The following is a 12,121-nucleotide window of genomic DNA, read 5'->3' as shown; positions in this document are numbered from 1 at the left end:
TTAAGAGAGCCAGGGCCTTCTGAGCAAGAGGGGATATTTCTTGTCTTTCTCGTTGCATGCGGAAAGCAGGCAAGGGAGGGCTGTCCCCTGAGTCACAGCAGCCTCTCTCTAACCCAGTGAATGAACCACAGGGCAAACTAGAGTTTGCCTGCTTACCTAATCGTCTCTTACTTAGGGAGTAAGAAGTCTTTTTGTTTGTTCTTCATATCTCTTGGTCTAAGCTGCATTTTCTAGTTCAGTTTTGATCAAAGCATTATACTGGGGGAGAAGGAAACATTTGTCAAGCTATTACTAAGGGGCTTATATCATCTCTGATTTTGCTATTAACTGTTTTTTGTGTGATACTTTGGCAGGGAGCCCCCAGAATGGACAGAGTAAATGGATTCTGATACCAAAACCCTATCCCGAACTCTAGCATCTTTCACAGTTCCAAGGAAAACAAACATATTTCTTTTGACCTACTATTCATACATGTCATGTTAGATGCATAAATATTATGCCTCTGTGGTAACAATGAGTGATATTCCAGCATTCCTAGGAGACAAATCAGCATAGTGACCCAAGGCCAATGTAGGTGAACAGGCCAACAGGATAATGTAATTTGAAAGGTACTTTAGAGCCACTGGCATTCTGAGGTTTGTTCACCAAGCTACTAGGCTACCATGGTGCCTAAAGTCACCACTTTGAGAGTCAGCCCTTTCTGTAAATGCATAATGTCTCCAGAAGCTTTCAGCTAAAATACCAATGTGTTATTTTGGAGAGAGAATGCGTGAACTCTGAGCACTCCAAATTGCCTAAGCATGAACCAGTTTATCAAGTTATTTAAGTTGAGAGAAAGGTCCTCAAGGAAGGAATTACAAAATTGTGCTCTTTATGGGACATCATGAGAAGGCACAGGGAAGTTATGAGGGTAACAGTAGTGGAAGGAAGAAAAATCTGAGGATACTTGGGAAGGCGTGCCCGGGGTAGGTAGAATCCTGACCAGAGAAGGGAGAGCAGAAGGACTCAGAGTCTAAATCAACTCTGTCCATTAGAACTTCCTGCAATGATGAAAATGTTCAACAGCTGGGCTGTTCAATATAGTAGTTATTAGCCACATGTGAGTATAGAAGACTTGAAACGTGGCTGGTGTGACTGAGGAATTGGAACTTTAAATTTTATTTAATTTTAATTAATATAAATTAAAATGTAAATAGTCAACTGTGGCTAATGGCTCCTATATTGGATAGTACATGTTTAAATGAAGGATTTGGGGTTGGGAGGTGGGGGGAAATCATAGAAAGGCAATGTGGAAAAGAAAGATACAGTTTGCTTAATTCACACTTTGTATGGTACCATTTTTCATTTCTAGACAATAGGTAGTTTACAAATTACAGGCTATATTATATTTAGCAAATTAACCTTTATTATGAAATAGCTGTACAGATTAAATAGACAGATGAGAGTAAGCCATATTAATTAGATTGGCCATGTCCTATATGATCTTATTTTACTCCTATGCATGCTGTCCACTGAAGGAAAGGAAAACATTGACTCAAAAGTGTTAAAAAGGGTATCCTTTGTTTAATGTTCAAGAAAGGCTGCAATTACTTTTCGTAATATGTAATTGCAAGTTTTTCTATTTTTTTCTTTCTGAATAATAATTATTTTTCTCCATTGCAGAGCAAGGCAAGGGTCACAATCACATTCACAGAACCTCCTTAGGGTGGATCCACAGGACAAACTTCCCGCTGCTCACAGAAGCACTACCACCCCTTGGAATAATCAATCAATCAAACCAACTCAACAATCTTCCTTTTAATGCTAGTGGCACATATTGATATAAAAATAAAATTTTGCTTTCTGGTGGGACATGAATAATAAAAGTATTTTTAAAGTTGTTTTAATCAAGGCTTCACTATTCAGAAAGTATTCATAAACTGGCACCAGAAAGTTTTCCAAAATCACTAGCTAGTTATTAGTGGCCACAGAACCTAGATGAGAATAAAAATAATGTCTAAACACAACTGAAACCAGAGGAATCTTTTTGTTGTTGCTCAGGAGGAGACAGCATCCCCTTTGAAATACTTGGAAGGTTCTCCTAATTAATGTGGCAGTACATAGGTGTCATTTCTGAGTCAGATGGTTACTCTAGATGTAGAATTTTGTCAAATCTTCATTTCATGCCATGTGAAAATCCAAATGCCACCACTTCAGGATTTTGTGTTACCAGAGTCCTTACATTCTTGTGGTCACCTATGACTCTAAAATGCTCTTTCCTCTCAATGCATTGGCTTGAATCATGACTCTATCGCCATCTGTATTTTCTGTTTTTGTTCTTCCAAACCAACTGTGAACTTCCTTTCCACAGATTTCTGCCATCATAAAGCATGTGCATCAGAATTGCAGATTTTATTTATGTATAAGGTATAGCCTAGGACTTGGCAGAGGTGGAGGATCCTGTTTCATGACACTAAAATTGGGGTAGACCGAAGACCTGATAATACCCATTAGGGAGGGGGGTAGAAAATACTTATATTTAAGTATTAGTTAAAATTTTTGTTTGTTTTTTGGAGCTGCTTTACATGACTTTTTTTTAAAATTTCACTTTCCAATAGTTTATTATTAGTGTATGGAAATGCTATTGATATTTAAATGTTGACCTTGTAGGCTGAGGTCTTGGCAAATTTACTTACTAGTTTTAGGACCCTGCCCCCAGCCCCACTTTTTAAAAAAGATTCCTTCAGATTTTCTATGTAATCATTTCATTTGCAAATAGAGATGGTTTTTTTTTTTTTTTTTTGGTTTCTAATTTGTATGCCTTTATTCTTTTCCCTTGCTTATTGCACTGGCTAGAACATACAGTACAGTACTAAATATGCGTGGTGAGAGGGGAAACCCTTGGCTTGTATCTGATCTTAGAAGAAAAGCATTCAGTCTCCACCGTTAAGTATGATGTGAAAATTTTATAGATTCACTCTATCAGGTTAAGGAAGTTCCCTTCTACCCCTAGTTTGCTGAGACTTTTATCGTGAATGACTTTTGAATTTTATCAGATACATTGATATAATCATGTGTTCTTTCTTCTTTAGCTTGTTAATATAGTGTACGACATTGGTTGATTTTCAAATAGTGAATCAACCTTGCACTTTTGGGATAGACCCCACTTGGTAGTAGTGTACTACTCCTTTTGTATATTGCTGTTTGATTTGGTAATATTTTATATATTGACCTGTAATTTTCTTTTCTCATATTGTCTTTGTCTGGTTCGGGTATCAGGGTAAAGCAGGCCTTACAGGATGAGTTGAGAAGTGTTCTTTCAATTTTTTGGAAGATACTTATAGAATTAATGTTACTCTTCTTTAAATCTTTGTTTGCATTCATCTGTGAAATCATTGGGTTTGGAGCTTCATTTTAGGGAAGTTTATGAAGTGTAAAATCAATTTCTTTATTAGATATGGGAACATCCAAATTATCTATTTCATATTAGGTGAGTTGTGGTAGCTCATGTTATTTAAGAAATTGGCCCATTCCATTCAAGTTGTCAAATTTATGTTTGTAGTATTTCCTTATCATCATTTTGGTATCTGCAAAGTCTTTAGTAATATCTGCTATTTTGTCCTTGTTATGAACAATTTGTATCTTCTTTCTTTTTTTGTGTTAGCTTGGTTAGAGGTTTATCAATTTTATTGTTGTTTTCAATAAATCAATTTTTGGTTTTGTTAATTTTCTATATTATTTTTCTGTTTTCAATTTTACTGGTTTCTACACTTATTTTTATTATTTCCTTTCTTCTGCTTGCTTTGGGCATATTTTGATCTTCATTTTCTAGTTTAACATAGATACTTAAATTGTTCACTTGAGAAATTTCTTTTCTTCTAGTATAAGTATTGAATGCTATTAATCTCTCTTTAATCACCACCTTAACTACATCTGACAAATTTTGGTATGTTGAATTTTCATTGTCATTCAGTTCATAAGATTTTCCAATTTCCCTTATGACTTCCTTTTTGATCTATGAATTATTTAGTAAAAGGTAAAAGATTTATATGATTTGAAGAGAAACCAGAGCATATCTATTAATTATTTAGAATTGTGTTGTTTAATTACAAGGGATTTGGAGATTTCCTAGTTATCTTCCTGTTATTGAATTCTAGTTTAATTGCATTGTGATCAGAGAACACATCTTGTATTGTCTTATTTTTTTAAAAAAAATGAATAATAAATTTGTTAAGGTTTTTGTTGACTTAAGATATGGTCTGCCTTGGTATATATTTATGTGCACTTGAGTAGAATGCACATTCTTTCTGTTGGTGGGATGTTTTATAAATGTTAACCAGCTCATTAGTTAACAGTGAGTTGTTTTTCCATATTGTTGTTAATTTTTATTTGCTTGTTCTATCGACTACTGAGTGAGAGTGTTGAAATCTCCAACAGCAGTTTTAATTCTGTCAATTTTTGTCTCATGTGTTTTGAGGCTCTGTTGTTGGGTAATAAATGGTTAAGATTGTTAAGTCTCTTGATGAGTTCATCCTTTTATCACTAAGTAGTGTCCCCTATTATCCCTGAAAATCTTTCTTAGCTCAAAGCTTTTTTTCCTTCTGAAGACCAATATAATATATAGCCAATCCTGATTTATTTTGATTAGTATTTAGGTGTTACATTTTTTCTATCCTTTTATTTCTACTTTACCTATATCATTACATTTAAAGTATAGATTGATTATAGCATATAGTTAGGTCTACTTTTGGACATTCTGAAATATGCTTTTTAATTGGCGTATTTGCATCATTTGTACTTTTAATTTAATTATTTATATGTTGGGATTTAGGTCTACTATTTTATTTACTTTTTAAATCTTGGTTTCTTCTCATTTTTGTTCCACTATTTCTATCTTCTTGACTTCTGTTGTGATATTTGCATATGTTTGGATGATGATGTGTCTAGACATAAATTCCTTTTAGTTTATACTATTTTGGAGTGCAATGAACTTGAATTCATAAGTTCACATCTTTTTCCAAATTTAGGAAGCTTTTAGCCATTATTTATTCAAAATTTTTTTCTGCACTCAGTCTTTGTCTTCTTCATTTGCTATTAATATATCAATGACACGAATGTTAGGTCTTTTAGTATGGCCCCACAAGTCTCTGAGACTTTGTTTATCTTTTTTAACATCATTTTTCTTTTTGTGTGTGTGGCTTAGATAATTTCTAGTAATCTATCTTCAAGTTCACTGAAGCTTTCCTCTGTCACTTTCATTTTGTTATTGAGCTCATCGAGTAACTTTTTAATTTCATTATTATACTATTTGGTGCTAAAATTTTTATTTGGTTCTTTATTATGTATTCTGTTTATATGCTGAGACGTTTTATCTTTCTGTTTGTTTCCTGAATGCTTACCTTATTTCTTGGAGCATGGTTATGAAAGCTGCTTTATAGGCATTATTAACAATATCAATATATCCAGGTAATTTTGAAATTAGCATATACCAATTGCCTTTTACTTTGCAAGATGTTGACATTTTCCTCCCATTTTGTGTATCAAATAATTTTGGATTATATCCTGGAAATTTTGAATATTTTAAATACTTCGTTATGTGACTGTAGATCTGGTTTATTTTCTATTTTTTTTTAACGCTCATTTTAGGTTTAGGGATACAAGTGCAGGTTCATTATATACGTAAAATTGCTGTCCTGGGGGTTTGGTGTACGGATTATTTCATCACCCAGGTAATAAGCATAGTCACCTGATATGTAGTTTTTCCATCCTCTCCCTCCTCCCACCCTCCACTTTCAAGCAGCCATAAAAAGAATGAAACACTGATGAATACAGCTAACCATGGAGGTGAAAGGTCTCCACAATGAGAATTATAGAACACTGCTAAAAAAATTAGAGATGACACACAAAAAAGGGAAATCATTCTGTACTCATGGATGGGAAGAATCAGTGTTGCCTGCATCTTTCTGCTTGAATTGTAGGTGAGACATACAGACTGGAAAATATACAAAGTGGAAAAGCCTAATATACCTACATTACACAGTATAATTCCCTCCTGGTATCTATCTTCTTTTGGTCATGCTACAGTGACGTCAACTTGTTGTTTCTTAAATTTTATCCAGACTTTATGATTGTTGTCTATGGAATGATTTATCTACCATAAGCTACTCTGCAAATATCAAAACCAGAACTGCTAAATATGTTTATTCATTCACTTATCTACCACCTGGATTTATACTGTGTACATATTTTGCCATTTTATTCATTTTAGTTTTGAAAATAAAATCTTATAGAATTGAAGTCCCATCTGTGTTATTTTTCATAGCTCATTCTGTCTTCTTCCCCACGCACAACCAATATTTTAAGATTGGTGAAGAACCTCCCTGCTCATGTTTCTGTACACTTACCGTCCATATGTATCTTTATATAAAATACATTTACATAAATTATTTTATGCTATGTTATTTTGCAACATTTTAATATTTTCCAGATCAATTTATATTGTAGTTCTAATTTATTCATTCAAACTACCAGATTATGATTTTAGAGCTGTTAGTAGTTTTCTCTGTTGCTCTAAGGGTGGAGCCATAATTTATCCTTTGGTCAAGATTGTGTTTTACTTTTGGGCAAAACTCTAATGTCCCCTTCCAGTTATCCATAAGTAAATCCAAAACGCCATTCTGTATTGGAAAAGTTAGGAATAAAGAAAAATTCAACTGTTCTGTTATAGGAAACCTTGACTCTTGTGGGCAGAGTGGCATCCCTACACATTTTATGGTTTCATGTTGATTACGTAGGGGGAGCAATGAAATGTAATGGTCCCTTTAGAATGCTTCTGTCTATGGGAAGGAACCTGTTGGCAGTGAGCGTCAGCATTAAGGAGGATGAAGATCAGGTGAGAGACTTCCAGTGAGAAGATATGACCAATTGTCTTTAGGGGGAGAAATAACTAATTTCATTTTTAAGCTTTCTGTCTCTGACTCCCCATTTCCCTTTATAATGCCCCAGTCTTCAGTAAAGTGTTATTGAACACTGTGGTCTGGACTTTGGAGAGCTGCAGCAGCAGAGATCTGTGGAGCAGCTGCCTGAATTGACAATGGATATCCAACAACCTACACAGAGTTGTGGAACATGTACATGCAATCACTGAAACCCTTAAAAACACCTGGAAAGGGAGCCCTAAAAAGACTGGATATGAATGTTGTGCAAGTGGATTGGGAGATTTTGATTATTGTATTTGGGGAGTAATGGGAAGAACACTGCAGACTTGTAATATGCTTAATAAAAGGATAGAAAAATTGATTCACCCCAATAGTACAAAACAACCATCACCAAAATCATTCTCATCATTCAATTTCATTTGACAACTTCAGAACGCTCAACACAATGCTTCAATTACAGCAGGCCTTTCTACAAGTGAATTTTCTGTACAATTATGAAATTAACAATGCTTCACTCCCTTAATGAGTTCAAGTTCTGGGTAGAGGAAACACATCCATACTCAATAGACATTCATGGCCAACTGAAGATCCCAAATTGTCTTAAAAAATATGGTTCAGTGGGAAGACAGACATGCTTAATTTCCAAGTATCCTTTAAATCGGAAAATACATTTTTTTTAACTTAAATGAACTGTAAGCACTTTGTCCTGATTTCTACAGGAATTGTTTTCTACTAATTATTCTTTAATGTATATGTTTAGTGCCCATGTTCACATTTTTCAGGATACTTCTGAGAGTCCTAAAGCCCTGTAAATTTATTACTAAGAAATAACCAAAACAGTCCTCAAAATAGTGGTTTTCATTTTTATTTTAAATCAAATAAAATGCTCTTTATTCAATGATTTTTAGAATCATTAGTCTCCTTTTTCTTCAAATGTCCATGGTATTCATGTTAATTGAATCAGGTCATTCTTTCTCAATGTTTCTAAAAATTTTCCTCTCAGAGATGAGATGCACGTTTTTCTCAAATGCTAATATTATTTATATTTACAATTACTCACAGAAAATCTGGCTGTAGACTCCATTGCCAGATTGTTTATTAATGAGTAGATTTTGAGAAAAAATACTTTATTAGCATTTTTATGTCTTAGGGACCTCATCATTGAAGCTAAACTTCTAATCTTCCTTACAACATAAAGATAACTTTACTTATTGGAAGCTTATGTATCTAAAATTTAGATTTTGACAACTGTCTTGCAGTTTATAAATATTATAATAAAGAAAGCTATGCCAGGATGGTTTAAACTCTTTAACTTATAAATGATAACTGTGAGACTCCTTGGTATTCTCTGGATGACATTCCAGTTGTCATTTTGTGTTTGTAGATATAAGTCAAGGATCCCTAAGTTATTCTAAAGTCATGCCCATTGTTCCTCGAGTCTTGGCTTCTGATAATGTCTTGATTTGTTTGAAGTACCGTTGGTTGGTTTATTAATCTCCTTATTGTTAAGATGATTCAGTTAAAAATGTCCCAGTCATTTGACAACTTAATCAAATAACTTCAGACAGAGATAATATTCTCATGAAAATAACTCAGGGTGATTAAATGTAGAGGGACTGAGTAGCCCCTTCATATAAAGTCATCGTGGGAGATCTCTAGATAGAGGATATTTCAGCTGGGATCTAAATGTCAAGCATGACGTGGTCTCTCAAGAAAAAACATAAGAAAAAGCATCAGGAAGAAGGAAGCAGAAAATACAAGGCCATCAGGTAGGAATAAGCTTTGTTTGCTTGAGGAATGACAAGCAGACCAGTGAGATGACTAAGGTGGGAGAAGTCGCCAATGCAATAGAAAAAGTGGACAGGGCCAGATTACACGCAGCCTTGCAAGCTGCGAGGATTATTTTGTTTTAATTTATTTTATTTTATTTTATTTATTTTTGAGATGCAGTCTCACTCTGTCGCCCAGGCTGGAGTGCAGTGGCGCTATCTCGGCTCACTGCAACCTCCGCCTCCCAGGTTCAGGTGATTCTCCTGCCTCAGCCTTCCGAGTAGCTGGGACTATAGGGGCCTGCCACCATGCCCAGCTAATCTTTGTATCTTTAGTAGAGACGGAATTTCACCATTTTGGCCAGGATGGCCTCGATCTCTTGACCTCGTGATCTGCCCACTTCAGCCTCCCAAAGTGCTGGGATTACAGGTGTGAGACACTGTGCCCGGCCAGAGTTCTGATTTTATAAGCATGGAATCGCATGTCCAAGATATGGTTGAGTAAAAAAACCATGTTTCGAATAGCCTGAATAGAAAGATCCCCTTAATATAAAATTATATATTCATTTTCATATGTGTCTGTAGGCACAGAGACACATTGGGGCCTATGTTCAGAGAAACGTTAACATTGGAAATATCTGAGTGCTGGACTTCAGGTGACAATTATGTTCCTTTTGTATTTTTCTGCACCGCTTGAATTGTTTGCTAAAACAACAAAGCCATATCAAATATGCATACATAAAAAAAATGAGCCATGGTCCTCTTTGACTAAGATTTAATGTTAAGACAGCATTGACATTATTGTGGCCTCCAAACTCACAGAAGATAGAAAACAATGGAATTATAAAGAAAAGTTTGTTGGATTTTATTAATAAATGTAACAATAAAATAACCTATGCTTTCTGGGGGAGTTTTCAATGATTATGGAAGATACAAAAAGCACCAAGAAACCTAGAGTGCACAGAACATGAACAATCAAGAAATCCCCTTATTATGTACCAAAATAGAATTCCCCACATGCAATTGGTATTTCCCTCGACTTCTGGAAAGTGAAAAATGAATAGGAGGACATTAAACTGACAGAAGGAAGAAGGTGGAAAAAGGGTAAATAGTATTCACGTTACACATTAATTCAATTACTCACTCCTTTGACACAGATTTTAAAATAATCTAAATAAACAAGGGTTGTGTGCAAGACATCTGTTTGAATTAGGTTCTCATGGGTGTAAAAATAAAACACGACCACAAAGGGAAGCAGGCAGGGCTGAAAGGCAGCACAGAGGCTCCTAGCTTCATAACAGAATAGTCAGACTTAGGGTTTCCATACTCCACCAAAAAATACATGGGAAATCTTCTTTTTGCATCTACTTCTCCCATCAAAATCTTTCCATTGCTTTGTTTTATGTCCCTCTTATTTTTACTTGTACATATTCACCTTTTGTTATATCCTCATATTTCTGTGGTGTCTATGGAGTCCTGCTTCAGAGGATTCACTTGAACCAGCTTTGAATTTGCATGTAACTACCTATTGCCATAATTCCATGGAAAACCACTAGGAGGGTGTTATTATTCCAAAACTGGATTACTTCCATAAATAATCTAATGAGAGTTTCATTTTTTTTTTCTGCCTATGAAAGCCACTTGAGTTCCATTCCATTTATGGGAAAAAAGGCTTTTCTGTTTCTATTGAATTAAGCAAATGGCTGTCTTTTGGCAAGGAAAGAAGAAAAGCATTAATCATTTCCAGTTCACTATATCAGGATGTTTACTCACAAAAGACAAAGATTCAATTATATCTTTCTTATTATGACCTCCAGGTATTTTTCTCAATGTGACAATTCTATAATTCTTCAGAAGAGGTTATTTATGGATATATCCTACTTAGAAGAATAGAATGTGTGCAATAGCATAAGAACACTTTGGCATCACTTTCAGATAACCTGATGCCTGCATTGGTCTACCATGACTAGAGGCATTTGTTTGTAATAATAAATAAAGTCTGATGGTGGTCCTTGAGGATGCTGGTTGCTTTTTACCCTCTCCCCAATCACCATCCCTCTGAATGTAGTAGACTATTGCTAGGATTGGGTCTTATCTCTGGCCATATTGAAATCTACCCCCCAACTCTTCAAACTTAGCTCTCTCCTTCCATCATGTAGGATTGCACCTGACCTTTTGCCCACCTGGGTTTCATGGGCTTAGACTTCACTCTTAATTCTTGCCTTAATTCTAGCTGCTGCAGTTGGCTTGGCAACCACTGTCAACAGAGTTCCCCCTCAGGCTCTGTCTCAGCAATAGTGTAAGTAGAACTGAGGCTGGCACCTAGACTGTGGTGGGCTGATTCATAGAGGCTGGGTTGGACTGAATGGAGAAGAGATAAAACTGTGAGAAAGAGAGTGAAAAACATGAAAATCCATGAGTCAATATGTGAGTATGAAGAAGACAGAAGCCCATATTTGTGAAGAGCTACACTGCTCACCAGTGACTTTCCATAAATACCTATCCACCTCAGCATTGAGAAGAGATAGAATTTTCTCATCAAATGCTGCAGGTGTTAGCTGAGTATGCCTTTTTCTTAGCCAGTTCTGACTACTAGTTAAAACTATTCAAAGGGGCTGTTATGTGAAATTATTGTTTAGCATTTCCATTTGCAGAGCCTATTTTAAGGAGGTTAAATCACTTTTTAATTTAACTAGTTAGGCTCCTATTGGATAGTGATGAGGTACCTTGACTACATTCTGGAACTAGGCATAATCTTCAGTAAACTGATATTAATGTATTTTCTTACTTTTAAATTATTTTCATAAAAAGTTTCTTTATTTAAACACAAACAATGTAACAAAGCTTTCTAAAAATAAAATGTTTAAAGTAATATATATATATATATACACACTTTTAAATATAAAATTGCATACCTTTGTCATTAATTTTTAACTTCTGGTAAACACAGCTTAATTTAACCTTGGCTTTATTCTTAGATTTTGATTGAATGTTTCCTTTATCTGACCCTGGATCATTTCATAAAGTTGTTACATAGACTTCTGGGTTTATACAAGTTATTTTAAAAGCCATTGTAGTCTCTCAGAACTGGCATCACACATCAACTTCCAAATAAGGAAATTTTTTTGGTCTGTCTTCTTTCATAAGTTTCTGTTGAAATCTTTCCCTTATATAACAGAAGAAGTGAAAAGGGAGAAAAACATGAAGGGCATTTTATGCTGAAAGCACAAAAACTGGGTTTTTATTTAATCATGTGGAAGTATGTTTTCTCTCTGGTGTTAAATAAATGAGAAATATATAATTTCCATTGATTTGTAATTGAAAGCTGGTAGCTATGTATTATTCAAAATTGAAACATACTACAAGTCGTTGCTTTTTTTGTAATATTGTTCTTGAAAATGTATTCTCAAGTTGGTGGTGTGAATTCAAACAATA

The 12,121-nt window shown here is 34.8% G+C and overlaps 1 long non-coding RNA gene across 1 annotated transcript; it reads left to right on the top strand.

The window, feature by feature from the left end:
* Positions 1 to 695: 695 nt before the first annotated feature.
* Positions 696 to 1,860, top strand: LOC105547256. Its single transcript, XR_001007198.1, has 2 exons — positions 696 to 965; positions 1,663 to 1,860. It is a non-coding gene; the product is annotated as an uncharacterized LOC105547256 (long non-coding RNA).
* The last annotated feature ends 10,261 nt before the right edge of the window (positions 1,861 to 12,121 follow it).

This window comes from Mandrillus leucophaeus, unplaced genomic scaffold (assembly GCF_000951045.1).
Source record: "Mandrillus leucophaeus isolate KB7577 unplaced genomic scaffold, Mleu.le_1.0 Scaffold382, whole genome shotgun sequence".
Taxonomy (NCBI): domain Eukaryota; kingdom Metazoa; phylum Chordata; class Mammalia; order Primates; family Cercopithecidae; genus Mandrillus; species Mandrillus leucophaeus.
Note: the sequence above shows the minus strand (reverse complement) of the source record. Positions and strands in the feature narration are given on the sequence as shown.